Consider the following 11,144-nt stretch of genomic DNA (forward strand, 5'->3'; position numbering starts at 1 on the left):
TGAGAGATTATTTTTTTCCTTTTAATCTCTTAAATATGACGTGAGAAGTGCTGCTGTGCTGTATTAATTCACCTCCTCCCCGTGTATTTGTCATTTTAATCGGTGGGCTTAATGTGTTCTGGATATTTATCGTATTTTAGATGTATGTAGTAAATAGCACTGGGAATTAAATCTATGTACATCCTTTATCTAGCCATGTGAGCCTCAGTAATTAATGTCTACCATCTTTCCTCACTTAAAAATTGAGGGAATTGGTCTGCTAATTCAGAGAAGTGTCCCTTTCAGCTTTTAATTCATTTGTTTCTGTTAAGCACCACCATCTCCTGAGGGATATATTTGTTTGGACAACCAGGCCTTGCATTTTTTATACTCTGAAGTTTGCATGCTTGCCTGACTTAGTATTTCTGAACTGATTCCCCCACCCCCACCCCCCCTTTTTTTTTTAAAGATCTAACTTGTGTTGGTTTTCACTGAAATCATGCGGTTCTGTCATTACTCTTGTAAATCTGAAACTTAACCTTTAGGGTAACTGGGATGATAAACTTGTAAAATGTTTGTTCCCCTTTGCTTTTATCTTCAGTGTATCTCCTTAATCCTCCTTCAATCTCATTCATTTATCTTGTTATGATGAGAATAAGGTATAACCTTATGGCTGAAGACTTGGAAAGAATGAAGGTGTTCTCGAAATAGTGACATGTTATCTGCAGTCACAGGTTGAACATTAGGTCTGAGAATAAAGATCCTTGGTACTTAAAAAAAAAAAAAACATATCATAAATATCCAGTTTCAATAACAACAACAAAAAGAGATTATAATCAAACAAAAAAGCATAGCCTATAAACAGGAAAAATAGCAGTTAACAGAAACTGTCCCTGAGGAAAACCAAAAGTTGGATTTATTAGCCAAAGATTTTAAATCACCTATAATAAATAAGTTGAAAGAACTGAAAGAAATCATGTCTAAGAACTATGGGAAAGTATGCAAATGATGTCTCATCAAATAGAGAATAACAATAAAGAGATATAAATTATTATTCCTTTTATTTGTAAAAGATTTTATTTTTAAGTAATGGTCTACACCCAGTGCGGGGCTCAAACTCACAACCCAGAGATCTAGAGTCACATGCTGTACTGACTGAGCCAGCCAGGCACCCTTATTATTTGAAATCAAAGAGAAATTCTGATGTTGAAAAGTATAACTAACATGAAAAACTTCTCTAGTCTGAATAATATATTTATTATTTATATAATATAAATGTAAATATAATAATATATTTATTATTTACAGAAGAAAGAATCAGTTAAGTTGAAGACAATGAACTGAATACAGGTCAATTGAAACTATCCAGCATGAGAAGGAAACAGCAAAAGGAATGAGGAGAAATTAACAGAGCCTCAGACACCTGAGGGACACCATCCAACATCCCCAACATGTAAAATGGGAGTCCCGGAAAAAGAGAGAAGGACGGAGTGGCTGGGAAAGGTGGGAGAAAGAGAGAGAGAGAGGAGAGAGAGGAAGGCGCAGAAGGAATATCTTAAGAAATAATGACTAGAAACTCTCCAGATACAACAACAACAAAAAGAATTAGTCTTAGAATTCAAGAAGCTCAATAAACTCGAGTACAATAAATCAACAAGATCTACGCTCAAACATTTCATAGTCAAAATGTCAAAACAAAAGGACAAGAGACAATCTTGAAAACTGCAATGGAAAACATGATCCTCAATAAAAGTAAAGACTGACTTCTCACTAGAAACCATAGAGGCCAAATGGCACTGAGATGACATTATCCCAGGTGCTGAAAGAAAACAAAGAAAGAAGCAAAAAACAACTATTAACAAATAATCTTACATCTGCAAAACCATTTTTAAAAATGAAAGAGAAATCAAGATATTTCTAAAAAACAAAAACTAAGAGAATATGTTGCTAGTAGTTGTGTCTAAGAAGTGAGGAGAGTATTTCAGTCTAACACTAGACATACCTTTGTTTTACATAGGGAAACAAAAAGCACCAGTATTTACTATAAAAGTATATAGGTAAATATAAAAGTATAAATAGATATTTTCATTGCAATTCTCTTCTTCTCCTATATGATTTAAAACACAGCTATACAATTTTAAAACTGTGTTGATGGGTTTACAATGTATAAAAATGTAATGTATATGATAGTAATAGCACAAAGTAAAGGAAGTGAATGGAACTATACTGGAGCAAAGTTTCTGCAATGAAATTAAATTGGTATTAATCTAAACTAGATTGTTTTATGTAAACATGCTAATAATAATCACCAGGACAACCATTAAGAAAACAATTCTAAAGCATACAGTAAAAGAAACGAAGAAATTAAAATGGTAAACTAAAAAAAAAAATCTATCAAATACAGAGGAAGGCAATAATGAAGGAATGGGAACAATGGGTGAAGACATAAGAAACACAACAACCAGGAAAATGGCAGATGTAATTCTTAATTTTACAGTAATTACATTATATGTAAATGTAATAAACAATCTAAAATGGATTAAAAAACATGATACTATACTATCACTCTCTGTAAAATATATATTTGAGATTGGTTAAAAAGGAAAACTATAAAAAGACTATGCCATACAAACAATGATCAAAAGAAAGTTGGAGTGTGTGTACTAGTATCAGAAGAAACTTTAAGACAAAAATTTTCCCTAGAGACGAAGAACAGTTTACAATAATAAAAGGATCAACCTATCAGAAAGTAATAACTATTATAAATATATGCATCTAACAAAAAAAGCCCTGATAAACCTGAAGGAAGAATTTACAGAACAGAAGGGAAAAATACACAATTAAACAATAATAACTGGAGACTTCAGTATCCCATTTTCAATAACTAGCCAGAAAGTCAACAGGGAAATAGAAGACTGAAATAGTACTAAAAATCAACTAGAGGTAAGAGATTTATAGAATACTCTACCCAACAACAGTAGAATATCTTTCTTCTCAAATGTGCATGGAAATTCACAGATGTGAGGAAATTAAATGGCACACTTCTAAATAATCAACAAACAAAATATCCCAAGAGAAATCAGAAAATATTTTAATTAATAAAAACATAAACAAAATATACCCAAACTGATGGGACTTAATTAAAGTAGTGCTTAGAGGGAAACTTACAGCTATAAATGCCCATATTAAAAAAAGAAGAAAATCTCAAGTCAAATCAGGAACAAAGGAGGAATAACACTACAATCACATAGAAATAAAAAGGATTATAAGGGCATACTAACAATAATTACACTTCAAGAAATTAGAAAATCTAGATAACACGCATATTTATTAAAGTGTTTTTGCTGTTGTTTTAAATGTTTGTGTATCTTAAGTTCTGCAAAATGTCAAATCAACACACAATTAACTCTTGCCTTCATAGAAGTTGAGATATTGTATTTTTTAAATTGATTTTATTTTATTTTTTTTTAAATGTAACAAAAAAGTTTTTATTCTTTGATATATAAAACCAAGAAAACTTTAATGTGTAATACATCATAGTTGTTTTTTTTTTTTTAATTTAAGAAGAAAAAGGCAGAAGTGAAGATATGGGTACAAAAATACACTCAAGCAGCTGTTCCAAGAAATTCAGAACTCCTAAAATTATGAACAACAGAATACAAGTCTCAGAGGAGGCTTCTTTTTTTTCTTTCTTTAAAAAATTATTCGCATTTGCTTAGCTCAAACATGGTAAGAAACGTAATTTCCTTCTTGGTAACAGATCCCAGTACTCAACAAGATATTCAATAACCAGCAATAACTTTGTAAAAGAACATTTCATTGTGATAGTAAGTAGCATTAGGTTTTTGGTTCTATAATACTTACTGTAGTAAAAAAACAAAAAAACAAAAACCAAAAACCAAAAGAACAAAACAACCAAAACCACAAAAACACTTCTGACTGGTTGGGTGCCAGAAAAGATGCTCCTACGTTCACTGGCGCCCATCAATCTGGGTGTATCTGAGCTCTTGCCCCAGACCACAAAGAGAGAGCACTTTTGGTCTTTCCTGTGTTTAGGAACAAAAGCGCACAAATAGCAAAATCAAATATAGGCGTGGCAGACCAAAATTACTCAATATAAAGTATTTCTGCCCAATAAATAGTTTCCAAAAGAAAAATAATTGGCTTTTACACTTAATGGATTCAGCAAAAATGAAGATGGTGAGATTGTGTTTTCCAGTTGGTGGCCTGAGCCTCCCGAGGCAGGACAGTTGCCACTGAGCAGCAGGTGGTGCCGGACCACAGAAGGAGCCGCTGCGTCTCCACCCGGAGGCTCCTAGAAAAACACGTTATTTGTAGGAAAGCTTTCTTGGGCCCGAGCCCGGTTCTCCAAGTGAAGGTGTCCTGTTTCTTCCTGGACATCGGACTCAAACAAACCAGAGTTCGTATAAAACTGGATCAAATGAGGAAACCTTTACAATGACTAAATTTATAAATATTGCTGAAGATCAAAGCGAAGTGACAATGAATTTAATCTGCGTAAAGATCAGGTTCTAAGCGGCTTGTTATTTAAAACCAGAGACAACAGAGACTGTACATCCAGATGACCGCGAGCTTCCCGGGCCCCTGGAGGCGCGTGGGGGCGCGACCGTCCTGCCCGCGGCCAACACCTCACAACGGCCTCGGGCTCCGTCGGGGCGCAGGGAAAGGCCACACGAGCGTTTTCGTCCTGCGGCGCTGGCGCGGCCCGAGGCTGGACACCGGCCGCCTGCGACCACCCACACGCACCGGCCTGCTCCGGGCCCCCAGGGCTGACGTCCGGGCTGTGTCTGCACAGTCACACGGAAACCGAGGATTTACTCTTCTTTTAAAAAGGTCATTTTAAAGCTTCATTTATGAAAGTCGCTCGACAGCTTCCGCTGGAATCCCTCCTGCGCGCGGCCAGGGGAGCCGGTTCCCGCCTCTGGCCTCCCGTGGTCTGCGGAGAAACCGCAGGAATGATTTTATTTTTATCAAGGTAATACATGTATGTAAAACTAATAACTATAGTTATAGTTTATTAAGTAAAATTATATTAAGTCTTATAGTGAAATATACATCCTTCTGCTACACCCCTCTATACTGTCTCATATATATATGTATACGTATATATACATATATATACACATATATATGTAATATACACATATACACGTATATATACACCTATATATATACGTGTATATGTGTGTATATATATATATAAATAAATGTAAGTATTAGATTGGTTTCAGGTGTAAAATATAATGATTTAACAATTCTATACATTACTCAGTGTTCATCATGATTAAGTAAACTCTTAAACCCCCTTATGTGTTTTATCTGCCCCCCCCACCTACCACTCCTCTAGCAAACACCCATTTGTTCTCTGTACTTAAAGAGTCTGGGTTTCTTTTTCGTTGTTTTAATTCTTAAATTCCACGTAGGAGGAAAATCATATGGTATGTCTTTTTCTCACTTATTCCATTTAGCAATATAACCTCTATATCCATCCATGTTGTCACAAATGGCAAGAACTCATTCTTTTTATGGTTGAGCAATATTCCATTTATATATATGTGTATATATATAATATATAATATATCTATATTGTATATATTATATATATTATACATAATATATATATACTTAAATGTAAGTATATATATATATATCACATCTTCTTTAGATATATCGATTTATCTAATTTACCTAATCTATTTATATATATCTATATATAAAGAATATATATTCTATCTATATATCAATCATATCTTCTTTATCCAGTCATTAATGGACACTTGGGTTGCTTCGATATTTTGGCTATTGTAAATAATGCTGCAGTAAACATAGGAGTGCATCTGTCTTTTCGAATTAGTGTTTTATTTTCTTTGGGTAAATACCCAGTAGTTGAATCACTGGGTCATATGGTATTTCTATTTTTAATATTTTGTAAAACCTTCATGCTGTTTTCTACAGTTGTTGCATCAATTTGCATTCCCAGCAACAATGTGCCAGAGCTTCTTTTTTAAATTTCTATTTTTAATTTTTTGAGAAAGGTCTATACTATTTTCCACAGTGGTTGTACCAATTTGCATTCCTACCAACAGTGCACACGGGTTCCTTTTTCTCCACAGCCTCTCCAACTGTTGTTATTTCTTGTCTTTTTGATTTTGCCATTCTGACAGGTGTGAAATGATATCTCACTGCGGTTTTCATTTGCGTTTCATTGTATAATGATGTTGAGCATCTTTTCATGTATCTGTTGGCCATGAGTATGTCTTCTTTGGAAAAATGTCTATTCAGGTCCTCTGTCCTTTTTAAAATCAGATTATCTGTTTGTTCTTTTTGGGGGGGGGGTACTGACTTGTATAAATGCTTTATATATTTTGGATATTAATCCCTATTGGATATATCATTTGCAAATACCTTCTCCTACTTAGTAGGTTGCCTTTTTGTTTTTGTGATGGTTTCCTCTGCTGCACAAAAGCTTTTTATTTTGGTGTAGTCCCAACAGTTTATTTTTGCTTTTGTTGCCCTTGCCTCAGGAGACATATCTAGGAAAACGTTGTAATGGCATATGTCAAAGAAATGACTGCTTATGTCTTCTTCTATGAGTTTTGTTTTTTCAGGTCTCCCTCTTAGGTCTTTAGTCCATTTTGATTTATTATTGTGTATGTACAGTATAAGAAAGTGGTCCAATTTCATTCTTTTGCATGTAGCTGTCCAGTTTTCCAAGCAAAATTTGTTGAAGACGGTCTTTTCTCCCATTGTATACTCTTACCTCCTTTGCCACAGATTAATATTAGTGTGGGTCTAGATGATATCCTTATACTTTATTTCTTCATTTATCAATTTAAAACAAAATTGGTTAACTCCCAATCATATGAAGACTTCACTCTTCTATATTCTTATCCCACATTTCTACCCATCTCTGATATCAAAATAATGTTATAATGTGGGACTATATAAATCACCAATATAAATATAAATAGCTAATGTCTACATTATTATGAGTTGCAAATATTTTAAGCAAAGAGGTGAACTAGGACCATGACTATTATTTCTCCTGGAGTTCATAACTACTAATTTTTTTACACTCTAGTTTTCTATGTACTTAATACAATTATTATATACTCTTCCAAATCTCTGCTACATGCAATTAATATTTTTTCTGTATGCTCAACATGTTTTATTCCTTTGTTTCCTGGAGAGCTCCTTCCCAAGGTTCTCGTTTAGAGAGTACAATATGGAACTGACTGACCTCATGGCTTGTTGAATAGCAGCCATGCTGACACTTTTTATCCCTCTCCTGAGTCATCTATATCTTTCTCTTTCTTATTTAATCATCTGGACAAATCACATCCTTTCAAAATTTCATAGGCCACAGTCCATGGAAAGTATTTTTTAGGGAAAGGAGGGACTACTCTTTCTTTTGTACGATCACACTTGATTTGGCTGAGTTCAGAATTAACTAGTGAAACTGTTCCCCTTACAATTTTGAAGAAATTGTTTCACAATGTAGTTGTGGAGAAGTCCAGTGCCATTCTACTTTTTGGATGTGAACTATCCCCATTACTTGCGTTTGGGAAGCTCTTACAACCTCTTGTTTATCCTTGATATGCTGCAATTTGGGACTTTTTCTTTGGTAAGAGTATTTTTCATTTATTGTGCTGGATATTCAGTGGGCTTTTTCCATGTGGAGACTCATTTCCATCAGTTCTGAGAAAAAATAAACTTATTAGTTCTTTAATAATTTCATGCTCACTATACTTTTTCTATTCTTTCTTTATTGGAGTCTTACTTGCAATATGATGGGCCTCCTGGTTAAGCCTTGAATCTCAAGTTTTTTCTGCCTTCGTTTTTTGTGGTTTTTATTCCCCAGGTTTTTATTTAAATTAACAGATAGGGTAATACTCGTTTCAGGAGTAGAATTTAGTGATTCATCACTTACATAAAATACATGATGCCAATTACAAGTAACTTCCTTAATATCCATCATCAATTTTGCCCACCCCCCACCCACTTCCCCTCTGGCAACCTTCAGTTTGTTTTCTATAGTTAAGAGTCTTTTATGGTTTGCCTCTCCCCCACCTTTTTCTCTTCCTTCCCCTTCTGTTACTCTTAACCTCTTTGCTTCCTGTTCTGTATTCTAGGGGCTCTTCATAATTTTCTCTTCCAGTCTATTTCTGTTTATAATTAAATTTTATTTATATTTTAATTTCAAAGTTCTGCTTTTTCTATTTTGAAAATTTTAAGTAGCCCCTTATTCTTATTTAAGGAACTCAATAGTTCCACTGATTCTTTAAAAATATAGTTTGTCTCTAACTTATATATGTTTCTTTTTCTTTTTGCTTTAGCTTTTAATCTTCTAGCTATCTTCATTGTCAGTTTCTTCTGGATCACAGAATACTGTTTGATTTCGATTATCATGTTTTTTATGTTAGAAACTTTCCTTAAATTAATGGACAATTCTTGGAGTGAACTGTTGGACAATCACTCATATAAAGAATGGAGCACTGAAAGAAGTGTGTGGGTAGGACCTGTCAATTGGTGACTTTCACTGCAAGTTAATCAGGTTAATAAGGTGAAGTGTCCTATTTGTAGAAGAATCCCCAAATGTTAGGATCTGAAAATCTTTTGCTCTGGGAATATTAAAGTGCTATCCAACAGTAAAGTATATTTTCTTACTTTGTTTTATTACACAGGTTGAAATTCTACTTGGAGCACGCTTTCTAAAATCTATAGCAATCTCAAAGATATTTCATAAACATATTAATGTAATCTGGCATTATAAAAATTACTTTATAATTAATTCTGAATACAATCTTAAGTAATTTGTCAGTTTAAAATGTTTTAGCTAAAATGAAGTTCAAATAATTTAAGACATCTTTGCAGATTTTCACAATATGTTAGACATGTTCTATACATCCTTCTTACCTCTAAATGCGTTAGAAAAAAAGAAAAAGGATGACACAGCATTGTAAAATTTAAGTTTTGGTTAATGTGACTTAGAGAAGTACAGAACTGGAAAAGATTTTGAGCTATCATTCCAAATAAACTCTTATTTTATAGGATAGGAAACAGCATTTGGATCCTTCCTTCAGGCAATTAACTAAAATAGAGAATCATGACTAGTTAACTATCTTTATATGAGATGCCAAAATGTAAATAAACTTTAAAAAAAGGAGTTATATACTTAAAGTTATGCACAGTGCAACATTCTCTTACCAGCTTTGGTCTAAAACAATATAGGTACTTACAGAATTTGGTCAATACCAAAATTTTCTAGTGGTGTGGAGTGCTTTTGGTTTAGTTTTGTAAAAAATAGAATCTTTTTCTAAAATTTTTAAAAAAGATTTTATTTATTTATTCGAGACACACACACACACACACAGAGAACTCACACAAGAGGGTGGGGGAAGCAGAGGCAGAGGGAGAAACAGACTGCCCACCAAAGCAGGAAGTTTGACATGGGGCTCGATCTCAGGACCCCAAGATCATGACCTGAACCAAAGGCAGATGCTCAACTGACTGAGCCATCCAGGCGCCCCTCTTTTCTTAAAATTTGAAGCAAAAATTTATTCTTGTTATATACATGGAGAAATGAAATGTGCTTGGGATGATCTTTAAAAACACAAGTGCAGTAGGATATGGTAAAAGAGCACTGAAATGGGAATAAAGGAATCTGGGTTCTAGTTCACTACTAGCATTTTCAATATGGGCAAATCACTTAACCTCTCTGGGCCTCAACTTCAAGTATAAAAGTGTTTGACTAGATAATCTCTCTTAGGGCCTATCACTGAAAAGTTTCTTTACTTCAATACAATCATTTTCACTGCAATAATATTATTTACTAATGGATAACCTGAGTGATGGACTTAGTTTTATAATTCTGATGTTTAAGTTCTGTCTAATTATTCATTCTGCCATCACCATTGAATAGGAACTTGAGCTTATAGGCTGGTTAGAAAAAACAGGGTGTGTTGGGGCCCAGCAAGCCAGTAAAGAGCAGGAACCAAAGTTCAGAGGTGAATATATCCACACATGTCCAATGAACATATCAAGAGACAATGAGAGGAGAAGGGTGATAAGAGTATACTGGAGAAAAAAGCCATCTTGTACCTTCTCACTAACTTGTCAGTTACCTGGTGCTTTACGGAACTTGATTTCTACTTTGTTATTTTAATTATTATTTTTTTTAAGGCAGGGTCATTTCCTAGCCTATTATATTATCATAAGTGGAACTTATATATAGATTTTGGAAAAGAAATCAGTATAGAATAGCTGTTAAAAATACAGACTCTTTAATCAGAGAAAGACAATTCTCTTATGATCTCTCTGATATGAGGAATTTGAGAGGCAGGGCAGGGGTCGTGGGATTAGGGAAGGAAAAAATGAAAAAAAAGTGATGGGAACGGGAGGAAAACAAACCATAAGAGACTCTTAATCTCACAAAACATACTAAGGGTTGCTGGGGGGTGGGGAGGTAGGGAGAGGGTGGTGGGTTATGGACATTGGAGAGGGTATGTGCTATGGTGAGTGCTGTGAAGTGTGTAAGCCTGATGATTCACAGACCTGTACCCCTGAGGCAAATAATACATTATATGTTAATAAAAATAATTCTTAAAAAAAGAATACAGACTCTCGAGTCAGACTGTCTGGCTTTACATCGTGGATCTAGGCTTTAACTCTCTGTGATATTGGGCAAGATACTTAACTTCATTGTATTCCACTTTCTTCATCTTTAAACTGAGGAAAGGAACAGTATTTTCCTCATAACACAGGTGATGCATTTGGTACACTTTCCGTCTCCTGATAATCCCTTAGTAAGTGTTAGTTACTGTTATTACCTCTCCATGAAAATTGGTAAAAGAAAAAAAAGGAGACATGATAAGAGAAAAGAGTGGGGGAGGATAGCCTGGTATGTGAGGGCAAACTGCAGATGAGCAGGAAATAGGGAAAGTGACAAAAAATGCGGGAGAAACAGTATACAAAGAAGCTTTATTGAGGTAGTCTTGATGGATGTTATTTAGTATAATTCACCCTATTCTACCTTCTCAAGAGATCTTCAGTAAGGAGCTATATTAGTTTTCAATGTTTTGTTTGGTTTTAAAGCAGGATTTGGGTTTCTTTTGGATGAGATACTCTACCAACACTGGTGTCTA

This window comes from Mustela nivalis, assembly GCF_964662115.1.
Source record: "Mustela nivalis genome assembly, contig: HAP1_SCAFFOLD_1799, whole genome shotgun sequence".
NCBI classification, from domain to species: Eukaryota; Metazoa; Chordata; class Mammalia; order Carnivora; family Mustelidae; genus Mustela; species Mustela nivalis.